The 13487-nt window shown below is 36.8% G+C and overlaps 1 protein-coding gene across 11 annotated transcripts in view; it reads right to left on the reverse strand.

The window, feature by feature from the left end:
• The window catches only part of Pmca (plasma membrane calcium ATPase), a 152784-nt gene that overhangs the window by 74576 nt on the left and 64721 nt on the right, over positions 1-13487 (reverse strand). For all 11 annotated transcript variants that reach the window (XM_021331361.3, XM_021331351.3, XM_049849407.2 and 8 more), the window contains one exon: positions 9293-9360. The gene's annotated coding sequence lies outside the window, so the exon portion shown is untranslated. The remainder of the gene's footprint in view (positions 1-9292; positions 9361-13487) is intronic.

Genomic DNA, 13487 nt, shown 5'->3' on the forward strand with positions numbered 1-13487 from the left:
GTTGAACGGCCAGCAATTAGGTCGACATCGCCGTCTCCGACGCGCCTCCAAGACGCCGTGGAATCTTTGAATCTTTGGCTTGTTCAACATGTTTATTGGCTTTTTATTGGTCTATAAATAACTTGTTGGCTTAGCTCTATGCTTGTTGGTTATGATTTGTGATGTCTATACCGGCTGTCATATCTGAGCTGCCAGTGAATTTTCGCTGGAGGGGTCTTATGGAATTAACAAGCTGTGTACTGAGTTTATTTCCAGCATTTGTACTATAAGAATCCATACTTGTATTAACAACTAGAAGCAAGCTTTTTGCACACAGTCAAAGTTTTTTCTTATTGTATCTGCCTAACAGTCAATGTTTCCTTGTAAATATTTATATCGGATATCCCCAGCTAGCAAAAAAAATATCTAGAATGTGACGTAGGTATTCAATTTAGGAAAACAAGATGCAAAGGTAAAATAACTAAGAAATACATTGGAATTGATCTCAACTAGCACGTGAATTTAGCGATTTTAACTACTGTTTATTTTCAGTTTGCTGAGATTTCCCTGTACATTTTTGCAGAACATAGTTTTAAGTGATCTTTGAATGGATCATTAGCAAAACCCATGTTCGAATCCCATACAAATGAAACTCGTTTTCGAACGGTAATGCACATGCATTCATCCACACGCCTTACAGCACGATGTTTAGAAAGCAATTAAAAGGACCCGACTGACGAGGTTGGTCGACAATACACCCAGTGCCACAAAGTGGGTCAATCATCGCGTTTCTCAGCAAACTTGGCACAGCCAGGCAAACAATCTTGATTGAAAGTGCCCCTAATCGGTTACAGTGAACGGGCTAAATCGAACGAGCCTAACCGTTGCCTACTATGGTTAATGATTAATGACTAAACTGATGTGATATATTGGGTGCCGTTGGATTTTGCTGCTCTATTCGTCATGATTGAGACAGTTATTAGGAGTTTGCATTTGCTGTTAATCTTGAGTTGGTTTGCTTTTGAGGTAGCTGCTTGATTGAGTGTAGAGGCTTAAGAGAAGGATCTACCTATATTGTACCTCCAAAGATTTCCAAATCTTATGTGATTATTCTTCTATAGCGGTTCCATAATGTTCGTTGTAGCCTCATCAAGTCTGCCCTTAAATTCGGTTTTACCATGGTCGGTAAACTCTCGACATCAAAGAGAAACATCGTGACGCGACTCGAAATATTTTCCGTCTAAAAATAATAAGGACGAGGCTGCTACATAAAAATGTGGGTAGACTGAAATTGTCTTCGAAATTGGAACGTACCCATCGTAAACGTTGAACATGAAAAATTTTTGTACTGTGTTTTGGACAGTCCTGTTAAACAAATGTTCTTTGGGCGGATAATCAGGGCATGCGAGCAGAACTGCCCTTTGTGTAAAGAAAATAACCACATGATTTCATTTAACTATCGAAATCATTTACAACAAAAGACGCTTCTTTCTCAAAACTTTGTAAATGTCAGTCATCACTTGCAAGCCACGATCAACCATAAAAATCACTGAGCCATTGACACGAAACACTGGTTCAGCATCAAAAGAACTGGTTCTATTTAAACCCGAAACAATTCCAACGTTAACTGTAAACCAATAAATCGAACACATCGATAAATTCGTGAACCACAAATCACTCGATGCGCAAATGGTTTTCGTAAAGAAAAAGAAACACCGGAGCTTTTACTAAGCGAAGGTTAACTAGCACTATATAATTTGTACTAGAATTCAATAGTTCTGATGTACGGTCGCATCGCGTGTTTTGTTCAGTTTTATCAGGGCCACACCTGGAAATTCGCAACTTTTGTTATTAGATGTGGGCTCGTCGATTTAGCAAGCGATTTCAGCAATTAGAGTCCAATAAAGTAGTGAACTAGACATTCACTTGGCTATCCTACGATCGCTTGTAAAGTTATGAGTCTGTTGAACGTATTTTGGCGAGCATTTATTGTTCCGATAACATCTGATATGAACTACTACGATATTACCTACTCCTTGCTTTCATAAACTTATCGATAAAATTTTACCGGCATTTTTCTTTCAGTTGTATAATATTGAAAGACTTAAGTAAAGATTCGTGCACGCTCGACAAGTCTGGAAGCCGTTGTTAGAAGGTTACTTTTATTCCCGAGCAAACTCCTGCTTTTTTTTTCAATCCAATCTTCATCCACTCGGGTGTAAGCACTTGAGTGCATTTAATTTTTTCCTCGTGTACGTGTTGTGGCACGGTTCTATAAATGGCTGTACAGTTTTTTTACTGTTTTCTTTTTCTTACATGTAGATGGATTGCGTAACGTGATTATCATTCGTGAGAGATTCTAGTTCTTACATTTGAGTTTCTTATTTTTTACTTTAACTTTTTCGTGAATCTAGCTACAACTTATGTAGTATCGAAATTCTTGTTATCGTCACTATTACGATTACAAACTACTGTTTCGTGTTATTTCCATGCAACAGCAATCGCGTGTTCATAAACCTTAAAAGGCTTACGGCCAATATCGACACGTAACGATGACGTCACGTCCGGGAAGCGGTCGCCCCTGAATAGGAAACAGGGGAACAAAGTTTGAAAGAGATGTCAAAGTTTCTGATAGTGGCAACGGTGAAGCTCGTGTTAAGTAACTTGAAAATAAATGAACCTCATTACTGTGGGAACATTTTCTTTGTAGATAGGAAGACAAGGCAACTTTTTAGAGAAAAAGTGTTGTTGTTTATTGTCTCTCAGTTAGAGACTAGAATAAAAATCCACCTAAATAAATACCCTTCACGAGAAGATTTAAGATTCCTCTGCATTTTAACACAATATACAAATTCTTATTTCCTATCTTGCATTTTTCAACACCAAAATAATGCAACTACAAAACCCAATCCAATTTTGTTAGCTTTGATTTATTTTTATTCATGGTGTCATGTCCGATTCATACGGTACCCTGGAGAACGTGAGAGGAAAGCCACGGAGCACTTGTTATTTACCCCACGTACACTGTGCGACACCTTTATCTGGGAAAATGTATGTGTAAAACGTTATATAGCAGTTTATATCCTCCTGACATAATTCCGCATTAAAAATGGAAGAGCATGTTTCAATTTCTCTGCCGAAATCTTTATAGGGCACTCGAATTTGTTTTCTCGAGGCAGCGTATTTTATTGATGAGGAGAATACGTTAAAAGTCGTTCCCTATACTGGCGTTGGTTTTTAATATTATTCTGGCACAATAAATAGGGCAAATGGCAATGCAAATTCCGATAGTTGGCATTTATACAAGCAAATCTAGCCCACTGAGACAGCTGTTTCCATCTATCCTAGCCTTGCAGATATTAACAATCAAAGTCCAGAAACAACAGGATATGTCGGTAAACTAGAAATAAATAGGGGATCGATGCTAGTCCCTGATATAAAGAATAGACAGCAGAATTGACTGCGTCGTGTTCAAAATTCAGCACGATGCCAGACCGCAATCATCTATAGACTTTAAAATTCCAACTGTGAATCCAGAACCACAATACATAAATGCAATGTTGAAATACTACAACATGACACAGTTGTTTAAATTGCAGCTTTGTTTACAGACAGACTATGCGTATTACAGTGGACTAACATTTTTAAATGCCGACGCAAAAAGAGGCGTGTGAACTCCCGACGCAAATAGGGGTGTTTTCAGTAGAAAAAGCTGGTTTACCATCGCCGTTTCTTAGATGTTCTCTGTAGACTTCAGATACAGACGATGTATTTGAATTTGTGCAGATTTGTAGTTTTTAGTTCAGAAAAAGAACAAGAATTAAAAGAGCCTTCCGAAAAAGCGGACATTGAAGAAATCCAAAATAAAACGAGGCGCTGTACTTTCGCGTCAGGGTACCACCAAGTTTAAGGCAATACAGTTGAAAATTCAAACGGCACCCCGGCACCTCGGATTATTTTTGACTTTTTCAATGTTGTTAGCCTTTTGCGACGGAGGTTTTTAAACTAATGAATCGGGTAGAGGAAAAGAGCCTTCGAAAATTTTAATTGGACGGAATCGAAAGCTGGAAAATACAATTTATGGACAAAAGTAAATTAATATCGATATCGCAATGAAAATACGTAATAAATATTCAATGGAAATGATATTGGATGACGGAATAAAAGAAAATTTATTTTCGACCATTTCTTGCGTTGTTAAAACATTATTGTGTTTCAAAAATAAACGGCAATTGGGGTTTAATCTGCAAACGAGAATTTTCTACTCAATCCAAAATTCAAAGGGGATCGAATATTGGAGCGATGTACTAGGACAGCAGAGCTAAAAGGAGGTTGGTGTGTATTCAACGCACGGCTGCCGGCCGGTCCCTGTCACCGCTAATCAGTAATCTCTTGACTGCCAGCTTTGCCCAGCTCCGTTCACTGCCGTAATGGGAAAATCGGGGTGAAACCCGATGCGAGAAAGCAGAATAGAAGGCACACAAAAACTGTTTGACTATTTTCCGCGTATTTGGAAGCTTTGACGAGGATATGATGATTAAAATAGTTGGGAACAGTTTTCGCTTTTACCTGTGAAGAGAAAATGTTTATGCGAGTAATTAGTTTAACGAATGTTGCAAAACTCCTAGTTTTACAGCGATTTCTTCCACATTTTAGAAGCTTATATCACATGCCTTGTTCATAGACACAGGGATCAATATGAGCTAACGGTGACCACGTGTGCCGTAAGCATTCGGAGCACGTGCGGGTTCACATAACCGACTCGAACTAATCAGGACTTGTGCCTAGCGCTTGACCAGAGCTAAGTTTTTGATTACATTACTTTGTCAGTGTTGGAAACTTAATATAAATGCAAACTGGACTACATCCTATTTGTTTGTGGGTCTATTTTGTGGGTGTCCTCTCAGTTTGGTTGATTGGATAGAGAATAGGTTTAAGTTTTGATGTCAAATGAGAAAATCTTCATGGTAGTGGATAATTCTATCAAAAGGTACTTACTCTAGAACCGAACAAGCTTGAGAAAAATATCTGCCATCCAAAAGAGCATAAAAGAATCATGCTACTATTATGCATTTGGAACTAAAACGAAAGCGAAGCGTAGCGAAGAAAGTCATAAAGCGAAGACCCTTTACTGTCAGATTGCTCTTAAAAACGTGTCCCTCGCCTTGTCTTTCCGGCTCGGAATCTCTTTATTTTATGGAACAGTTTTCTTAATCTATTACCCCAAAAATAAACTGGGATAACGTTCCTTTCTCGAGCTACTTTTGCCCGTTATAAGACAGCATGGTTCATTAAAAGTTGAAAGATATAAATTTTGTTTGGCAGCGCTCAACGCTATATGGAAAAGTTTGGGTAGAAAATCGGGTGCGTTTTAATTAGGCTTATATTGAACTCCTTTATAAATTAAGTGGGTAACGTAAGGTTGTTAAGGGTTAAAAAATCGGTAATTTTTATAACCAACGCTTTTAAAGGAGGAAATATTTTGCATAAAGGATATAATGCCTTCTGAACGTGCTGCGCTCAATGGCCATTACAAGTCTACTAGAATATAAATGTAAATCTATTTTAGGTGGTATATGTCATATCTATGCCGTAACTGTCATTAGTAAACGAAGCTGGCTACGTATGTCCAGTCTATTGTGTTACAAAGCACCTATTAACTAATTTACAACCATGAAACTCATACAAAATGTTTTATTCGTAAAGTCGGCTTATCGAATTTAAATCGAACGCCAACGAAAATGATTTGATACAGAAACAATTATTACTTTGAAACAAAATACAAGTTAATAATAGGTACAAAGTATTGATTCTGATAACAGTTTAAGTTAATAATGCAGGGAGTTACTGTCAGCCGTGTGTGGCGGTCATCATTGACTTTTGTATCGATATGACTTGAACTTGGACAAATATTTAAACTGCGATAGGAAATACATACTATAATACAGAAAGAAAGAATGGTTAAAGAATACGTCACTGGTCTAAGCCAAATGATTTATTTCATTTAGACTAAAGGTCTAACACTTATGAATGTCAAAAATAATAAGGTTGACTCTAGCCGCTCATTCCAAATATGGCTTCGAATGGAGAAGAACGGGCAAAAAGTTCCATATAAACACAGCAACCAATTTTATACCTTCAACCAATTACAATTTAAACCAATGACACCAAAGAAAGAATTGAATACAACGAATCTCCCTATCAGAGGAAAAAAATGGGTTCAAAGAACTTTCCAGAAAACTGCTAGACCATGACGCATACAGTTAAAACATTTCTTATACTTAGAGTTATTGTAGGGTTTTTATTATAAGAAAGTTCGTTTTATGCTTTGGTGTTCGCCGACGTTATTATTTATAAATAAAAATAAATGTCTGTCGTGACAGAAATAAATGTGGTAGAAACGAACATGGTGAGGGGATTCCGGAATTTCGAAATAATAGTTAAAGATCCATTTATAAAAACTAAAATACATAATTAAGACAACATATACACTTTTGATAAAATAGACTAATTAGGGTAACGTAGCTTTCTAATAATAAGTTCAGTACATGGAAGAAGGACCTACGACATACCTACGACGGCAAAAACTCACAAACCTTTACATTTACATCTTTATAATACTGTCAAAGGCTGTATCACGTTCGATAAAACTATTGCCGTCAAACGGCTTGAGTTTTCTATAGCGTCACTCAGTCAGCCAACATTAATAGTGTCAGCCATTGTCTTATTCACAGAGTTGTAACTAAGCCAAACTAACCCGTAGGTACGAAGGGGGGTATACACAATACAAACTATATAGGCACAGTACACATGAACGCCATTCCAATAACTGGTTTGCAGTGTAGAACACCCTTAATTGATTGCTGCACCATTGGGAGGATACCACAAATGTACGTAATGTTAGTTTAAACAATTCTCAACGCTACAATGGATAGTTCTGTCTTCTGGAATGAATAAGATGAATCCTTTGCAAAGGCGCTTTCTACGCTTACATTCCAAATTACAATAGACGAAGCAGTCATTCAAAATTAAAGCTATACAAGTTTGGTATTGTTCTAAAAAATACTTTTGAAATTAAATAAGAAGGATCCAAAATTATATTTAAAAGGAACCACATTACTATCCTCCTTATTATTGATGAAACGTTCCATCAAATATTTCAGAGCATCTTCGAATGCATTAACATAATGCACTGCAATAATTTCTATCCGATTCCTACAGCCTATTTCGTTTAACTGCATCTCAACATAGACTCAAAGGCAGTGACATTCAGTGCAAATCTTTTGAGATATCTCCCCATTTCCTAGTCTTTGAATGAAGTCCATTTGATTTCGTAATAGAAATCATATTCCCAACTTCATAGAGATTGTGATAAAATTGGACGTGTTTTGAGTAGAACGGAACGTTCTTGTAATTGGATTTGGTTTTGAGGCTGAGCCATGTTGTGATGTGCAGTCAGGTCCGCTAGATTGATGGTGATGAAATTTAATTGGTTGGTGTGCTCGGAACAAGTTCTCCAATCACTTGTATGCCACAAAATAGTCACAGACACAGATTCAAGAAGGGAAACTGTTATACATAAAAAGAGAGCACGTAGAAGATTGTGATGTCACCGCTACTTGGTTTGCACATTCGTAACAGACATACGACTCGGCACGAAAAAGCTAGATATTCCTATCGCGCGAAGAGTAAGTGCTTCATCATTTAACAACCTTTGATTCAGAAAACCAAATTCTACAAGAAACCCTAGTGCTTTGCGTAATTATACCATTCTTTAATTATTGTAACTTGGAATGTCTTAGTAAGGCATTTCAAAGAGAAGTTCTGTTCTCTCCTGGACCAAAGCATAGACGTCAAACCTCATTCAGATCGTTAAGAAATTTCAATTACACATTCAAAAAGTATAAGGTACCTAACAATAAGTACGTACTCAAAAGCAATTAATCACGAGCCTTATTGTAAAGTCGATGCTTTAGAAATACATTTCTGTTTTATAACGTCATTATGTATTTTTCTCGTACGCCCAAAATGGCGATCTCACGCAATTTCCGCCACTTAAATCTTTATTACGGCGAAATGAATCTCCTTCGAAATCCTATCTAGAATAATGAACCGCGAGATATCCCAGTAACTGAGGGTTGGGTTCAATTTATCTTGCATTTTATCACAGCGCACTCGCTATGTCCGCAGGCAAGACAGGAACCTAGGATTACGTCGTGCATTCGACATACATCATATTGTAATCGATGTTCGTGTAATCGAACATACCCGCCGTGCATTGTTAGTGCAATCTAAATGGAAGCTTCGATATACCCTTACCGAGTACAGACGAGCCTTAATTCGATTTGCGGGAGCCTCGGCACAGTTCTGACCGTGGACGTGATATGCATGAACAAAGGTCTCACTTTATACTTGAAAATCTATTACAGAGGGATCGCCGTAATGCTTCAATTAATTTATATTACGGAGATCTCAAGTCCCTGTATTTTACAGAGAAAATTCATAAAGTGGGCAAAGATAAACTGCAAGCTGTAACTGATGGAAGCTATTACGTTGATGCAGTATCTCAGATATTAAAATGATTTAAATCTCTAGAAAATTGCATAAAGGAAATTATTAAAGTAGAAAAGAAAAGAAGAAGGAAGACTTATTTCAATTAAAAATCAATTAATAGAAATAAGATTTGTAGCACGATGGAGAGACCTCGAACGTACAAAACGATACAAAAGAGAAATTGATTTGGGATTGGAAACGTGTCGTTGAGTCTGGCGTGTGGCACAAAAAGAATTGACGTATCGACAGTTGAAATAGTGGTGGCGAACGTATCAAGTTAAGTGAGTAAATGTAACGTGGAGTGGCAGCAGGAACGCATAGCGGACGCGCCCGATAGCGTATTGCAATTGGACTGACACTGCATATTGTAAACACTGGACACAAATCGGAACTAGATACGGGCGATGCTGTGTTTAACGTAACGGGAACTAGTTCAAGCAGAAGCGATGGAATGAAAAGGCATATCATGGAAATATAATGCTAGAGAACAATTTGTTTAGTTCAGAATGGAAAATTATGTGGTTAATTTATATTCCGAGCTTTAATGTTTGGACAAACATATTTTTGCTACTTTTTTCTGGAATTCTAATTAGAATGTGTCTTTTAGAACTATCCAAATTCGCTGCAGCAAACTTAACCTTGTTCATTTTTGGTACTTTCTATATCTCTTTCGGACTTTTCTCTTCATCTATTTCAATGGCCACAAGTCTCCTCTTTATAGTTAAGTTTTTTTTAAATAGAAGATTCTAGAGATACATACCACGAGTGCGTGTCGCACCCGTCTTTCCGCCGCGGTGTATGGCTCCCTATTATGCTGCAGGCTGCGAACTGAAACAAGGAAACAACAGATTTATTAAAAGCGAACAGGAAAAACATTCGTCACTATATACCTCAAAATCTGGAGCAAACAAACACGAGTGGGTCGCTCATGTTTTTATGAAAGAACCGCCCAACTTTAAGGTTCTTTTGACAAACATAAATTTCGAGTTACTTAAAAACAGAGCTACTATTTTTCCTGAAACAACGAGTGCTTTTGCAATTACTGTTCTTCTGAGATTCTCATGACAGTATATTTTTTTCTTCGACGTTATCTCAGCAATGAAACCCTTTCCAAAGAAACAATTAGGAGATCATAAGATCACATGTATAATATTGGGTCCTACTATAAAATAGATTTCAACAATGATCTGAAAAATACCTTCGATTCCAGTACATTAAACATTTCTAAAAGTCTTTCATTAGGAATGAGTGGTAGAACTATGCTTGGTTAACTTTCATAGTATGTGCATTCATTAGCATAGCCTGGCAGCCAGTCCTCTGATTCTCAAACGTTCAAAAACTCGTACTTAGCATCAATTAGTGGTGAAAGAATTTTAAGTTGGGGTTTTAATTCTGCGCGTTCCATGTAAATGACTTCGCCTATATTTTTTTTATTTTTAGAGTGGTCCGAGTACCTACATTTTAATGTGTCGATTTTATTGCAAACTGAGATATTAGAATGTCCTCTGTAAATCCGTTTTCCGAAAATGATAACAAGAGCCCCTAAAAACGTTCAATTAAATATAGAAAAATGCGGAGTATAAAAGCATCAACTGACATAATACAAAGCCGAGAAGGGATCTATTTTCGCCAAGAGTTGGAACAAGACAAGCCCATTTACCACCAAACCGTTACCGGTTGCAACCAGGCCGCTTTATATTTAGAGTGTGGATTCCTTGCGCTTCCGTGTTCGTACCAAGTATTAGTGGACCGAGTGACTAATTGCAAAGCTGTAGCTCAGAATTGTACCGGATACTGTAGCTGGTACCGAGATACGGTCCGTTTGAAATGCCGGTAATATGTCGGCCAGATTATGCTCAATAGTACCATGTTCAAGTGTGCGGTAACTCTGGGTGGTTTGCTTTAATTGATATGAGGTTTCCTCTCATTAAGTGTACCAGGAATCTTCATAAAGGATTCTCAGTTAAAGGCGCTCGTAATCAATTTATGTACGGATGAGAGAATTGCTCTCCGATGTTTGCTCTTGTTTAAAATGCAAACTTTTAAACGAAAAGTACAAATAAAGCTAAACGAACAAAAATCCCGAGAGAAAATGAAACTTTAAAAACAATTTCCGAACATATACCATTTACCACTTAACTGTGCGAAAGCATTTTTTAATAAACGAGAGAATCACTTTTTTATATTCATTTGCCGACCGAAAAGCTTTTTGAAGACAAAATATTCCACATCCATGCATCATGTTTGTTTGAACAAAACGTTCGCCACGACACGACCTCAATATTTATGCATCATAAATATATTAATGTTCGAGATACCATCTTTTATTTCATTGTTATACAATGTAAGAACAGTTAAATCGTTTGTTCTTGAAAGTGGAGGAAACGGAGCTGATATTATAGAGATATGGATTGGACAACAATTCGCAGAACAAATAATAACGATGACATATAATTTTAAGGACAATAGGTGCCACAGAAATTAAGAACCAATGAGACAAAAAAATGTGCATTCCTCTTAGAAGCAGTCAGGTAGAACGAATTAATGATATTGTTTGACCTAATAGAGAAACACAACCTGCAGACATACATATGTATATCACAATACATTTGCAAGTAAATCCCAACACACTAGGCTCGGGCCAAGCCTTTGTTTAGCCACAATTCCAGTGCATGTATTTCAACCCAGTCCTATTGGCTCTGGTGGAAAATTAATTAATGCAGTCGGAAACCTCTAGAGTGTTAGAGTCAAAGTTGGTGTTGCTTAGATTCGAGAATTAGGGGATACCATTGAACCAATACTTGGACCAAGTTATGGATTCTGATTTTGAACAAATTTTGAACAATTGGTTAAAACATTTGACACAAAGTTTTCGCTAATTCTGTTGAGTTTGTATTTATTTGTGACGATAATGTAAATGTAAAAGAAGGAGCATATTTAAATGAGCTACTTAGGGTTTTAGAACAAATAAATTACGAGTAATCGGATGTTTTTTCTAAGCATTGATTAATTGCTTCGCTTTAAAAGCCTCGATAGAATCCAACTTTGCAAAGGGAATTTTACAGGTCCATTTATTTTATTCCAACTAGACAGTTTCCCCCGGGAGCGGAACAAATCGAACTCACGTGGATTTCTAGTTAATCGTAACCTGAACATCGCGCTCTAGAGAGTTTCTCTTGAATTATTGGAAACTGCTCTTTTATCTTTGGAAGTACTCATTCAATTCTATGTTACTGTAGTAAAATAAACGATGTGTCACAATCATAACACACGACACTCTTGAATATCGTCACTATTGTAATCATAATGTAACCATTCTATACAAATACTACAGTACAGTACTTAGCAATGCATGTGTATACGCCCTACGTAGATAAATCATAATAAATATGTACAACACTCCGATCGATGCGATGTAAGATTGCTGAAATACCTCCACGCAAGTAAATAATTTTCTATAGAGAATTGATTTTCGATATCTCAGGCGACTGGAATAATTAAGCCTCGGCAACTGAATACCTGCTCGTTATTACTTAATAAACAATAGTTCGTCAAGGTCTGAAATAGCACGTGAGGCATAGCTTTTGTAGTTCATATTAATGGGAAATAGTGACCATAACTTCTATCTTATCAAAACAATTCTAGCCAAAATACCATCCTATTTTAACTTTCGTAACGCTCGCACTGTCACATTGGATCTTCAGTACCGGCAAACTCGAAAATTAAGGCAGCATTTTTATAGAGATTTTATCTTAACCTCTCTAAGCGGAATATCAGGGGTTGAACAAGAGGAACAGGGTGTAAGAGCGAGTCCAAACATCGATAAGGCCACGAGGCGGGGTAAGCAAATGTGCTAATATTTGTGCAATGTACGGTGACGCATTACGTCTGGGAAAACAAATCTTATTTGTGTTGGACGTCATTTTATTGGATGATTGGAGGTTAGTTTGGACCACCTAGTGGACGGGACATCATCATCTGCCGAGGTTTTTCCCAACTACATTACATTTTGCAACGCCTGGAAAAGGCCGTCAAGCTGAACCTAAACCTGTATAACTGAACAACCTTAACATGCAAATAAATATTTTGAGTTCGAGTTTGAACTATGTTGGGTTTTGGTTTCCAGTCTAACAGGGTGCAGCTGAGTTCCAGTGTTTTACAAGGAGCGACTGTCTAGCTCCGCGGATACAAAGATAAATATATTAATAGAGGAAAGGATTGCGCGGGTATGTAGTCTTCGCACTGAGTCATTTAGACCTTGTATCAAGGATGAACGAATTACTCGTTAAGAATAATATTTGTGAGATGATCGCTCAGTCGAAATGTTCTAAACTTCGGTCCGAGATACCTTGGTATGTGCAGAAGAATCAGTAGGATTGAACCGAATCTTTCTGATGATGTAAAAATACTTTAATCTTTTTAAGTCTTCATAGCAACTGTTAAAAATAAAATAAAGATTTTCTAACTAAGTATTACAATATAAACCACTTTCTTATCTTAACAATGAAGTAAATAGATATAAACGTAATGTACATATGTATAACGAATTTTACACGTGTTTTATTTACTTTTTATTTTTCAGGTTTTTAGTTATCAACTGACAGAGATTGAAACAGTTGAGTACTTAAATCATGACAAACAAAGAATTATAATAAAAACTGTGTTACTAATGTAATTACATGGTAATTAGCTCAAGGAAAGTTTGCTTGACTAAGGTCTAGATAAAAATGTTAAGTATGATAACGTGGTTATTAATACCAGTGATTTAATTTGGTCTAGTTAAAGCATTAATATATTTTTGGGGTCATTTATAATGCGGCTTCAGCGAGCTTTTTGCCAACTTTATTTAGGTCAGGCTTCCAAAGTAAGATGCGGCTGAATATTTTTATTATGTTAACGGCATTATGAGGGCAGACTTGTTATCAGATTTTCTACAAGATCAACTTGTCCTGCTA

This window comes from Helicoverpa armigera, chromosome 26 (genome assembly GCF_030705265.1).
Source record: "Helicoverpa armigera isolate CAAS_96S chromosome 26, ASM3070526v1, whole genome shotgun sequence".
In the NCBI taxonomy this organism is placed as follows: Eukaryota; Metazoa; Arthropoda; class Insecta; order Lepidoptera; family Noctuidae; genus Helicoverpa; species Helicoverpa armigera.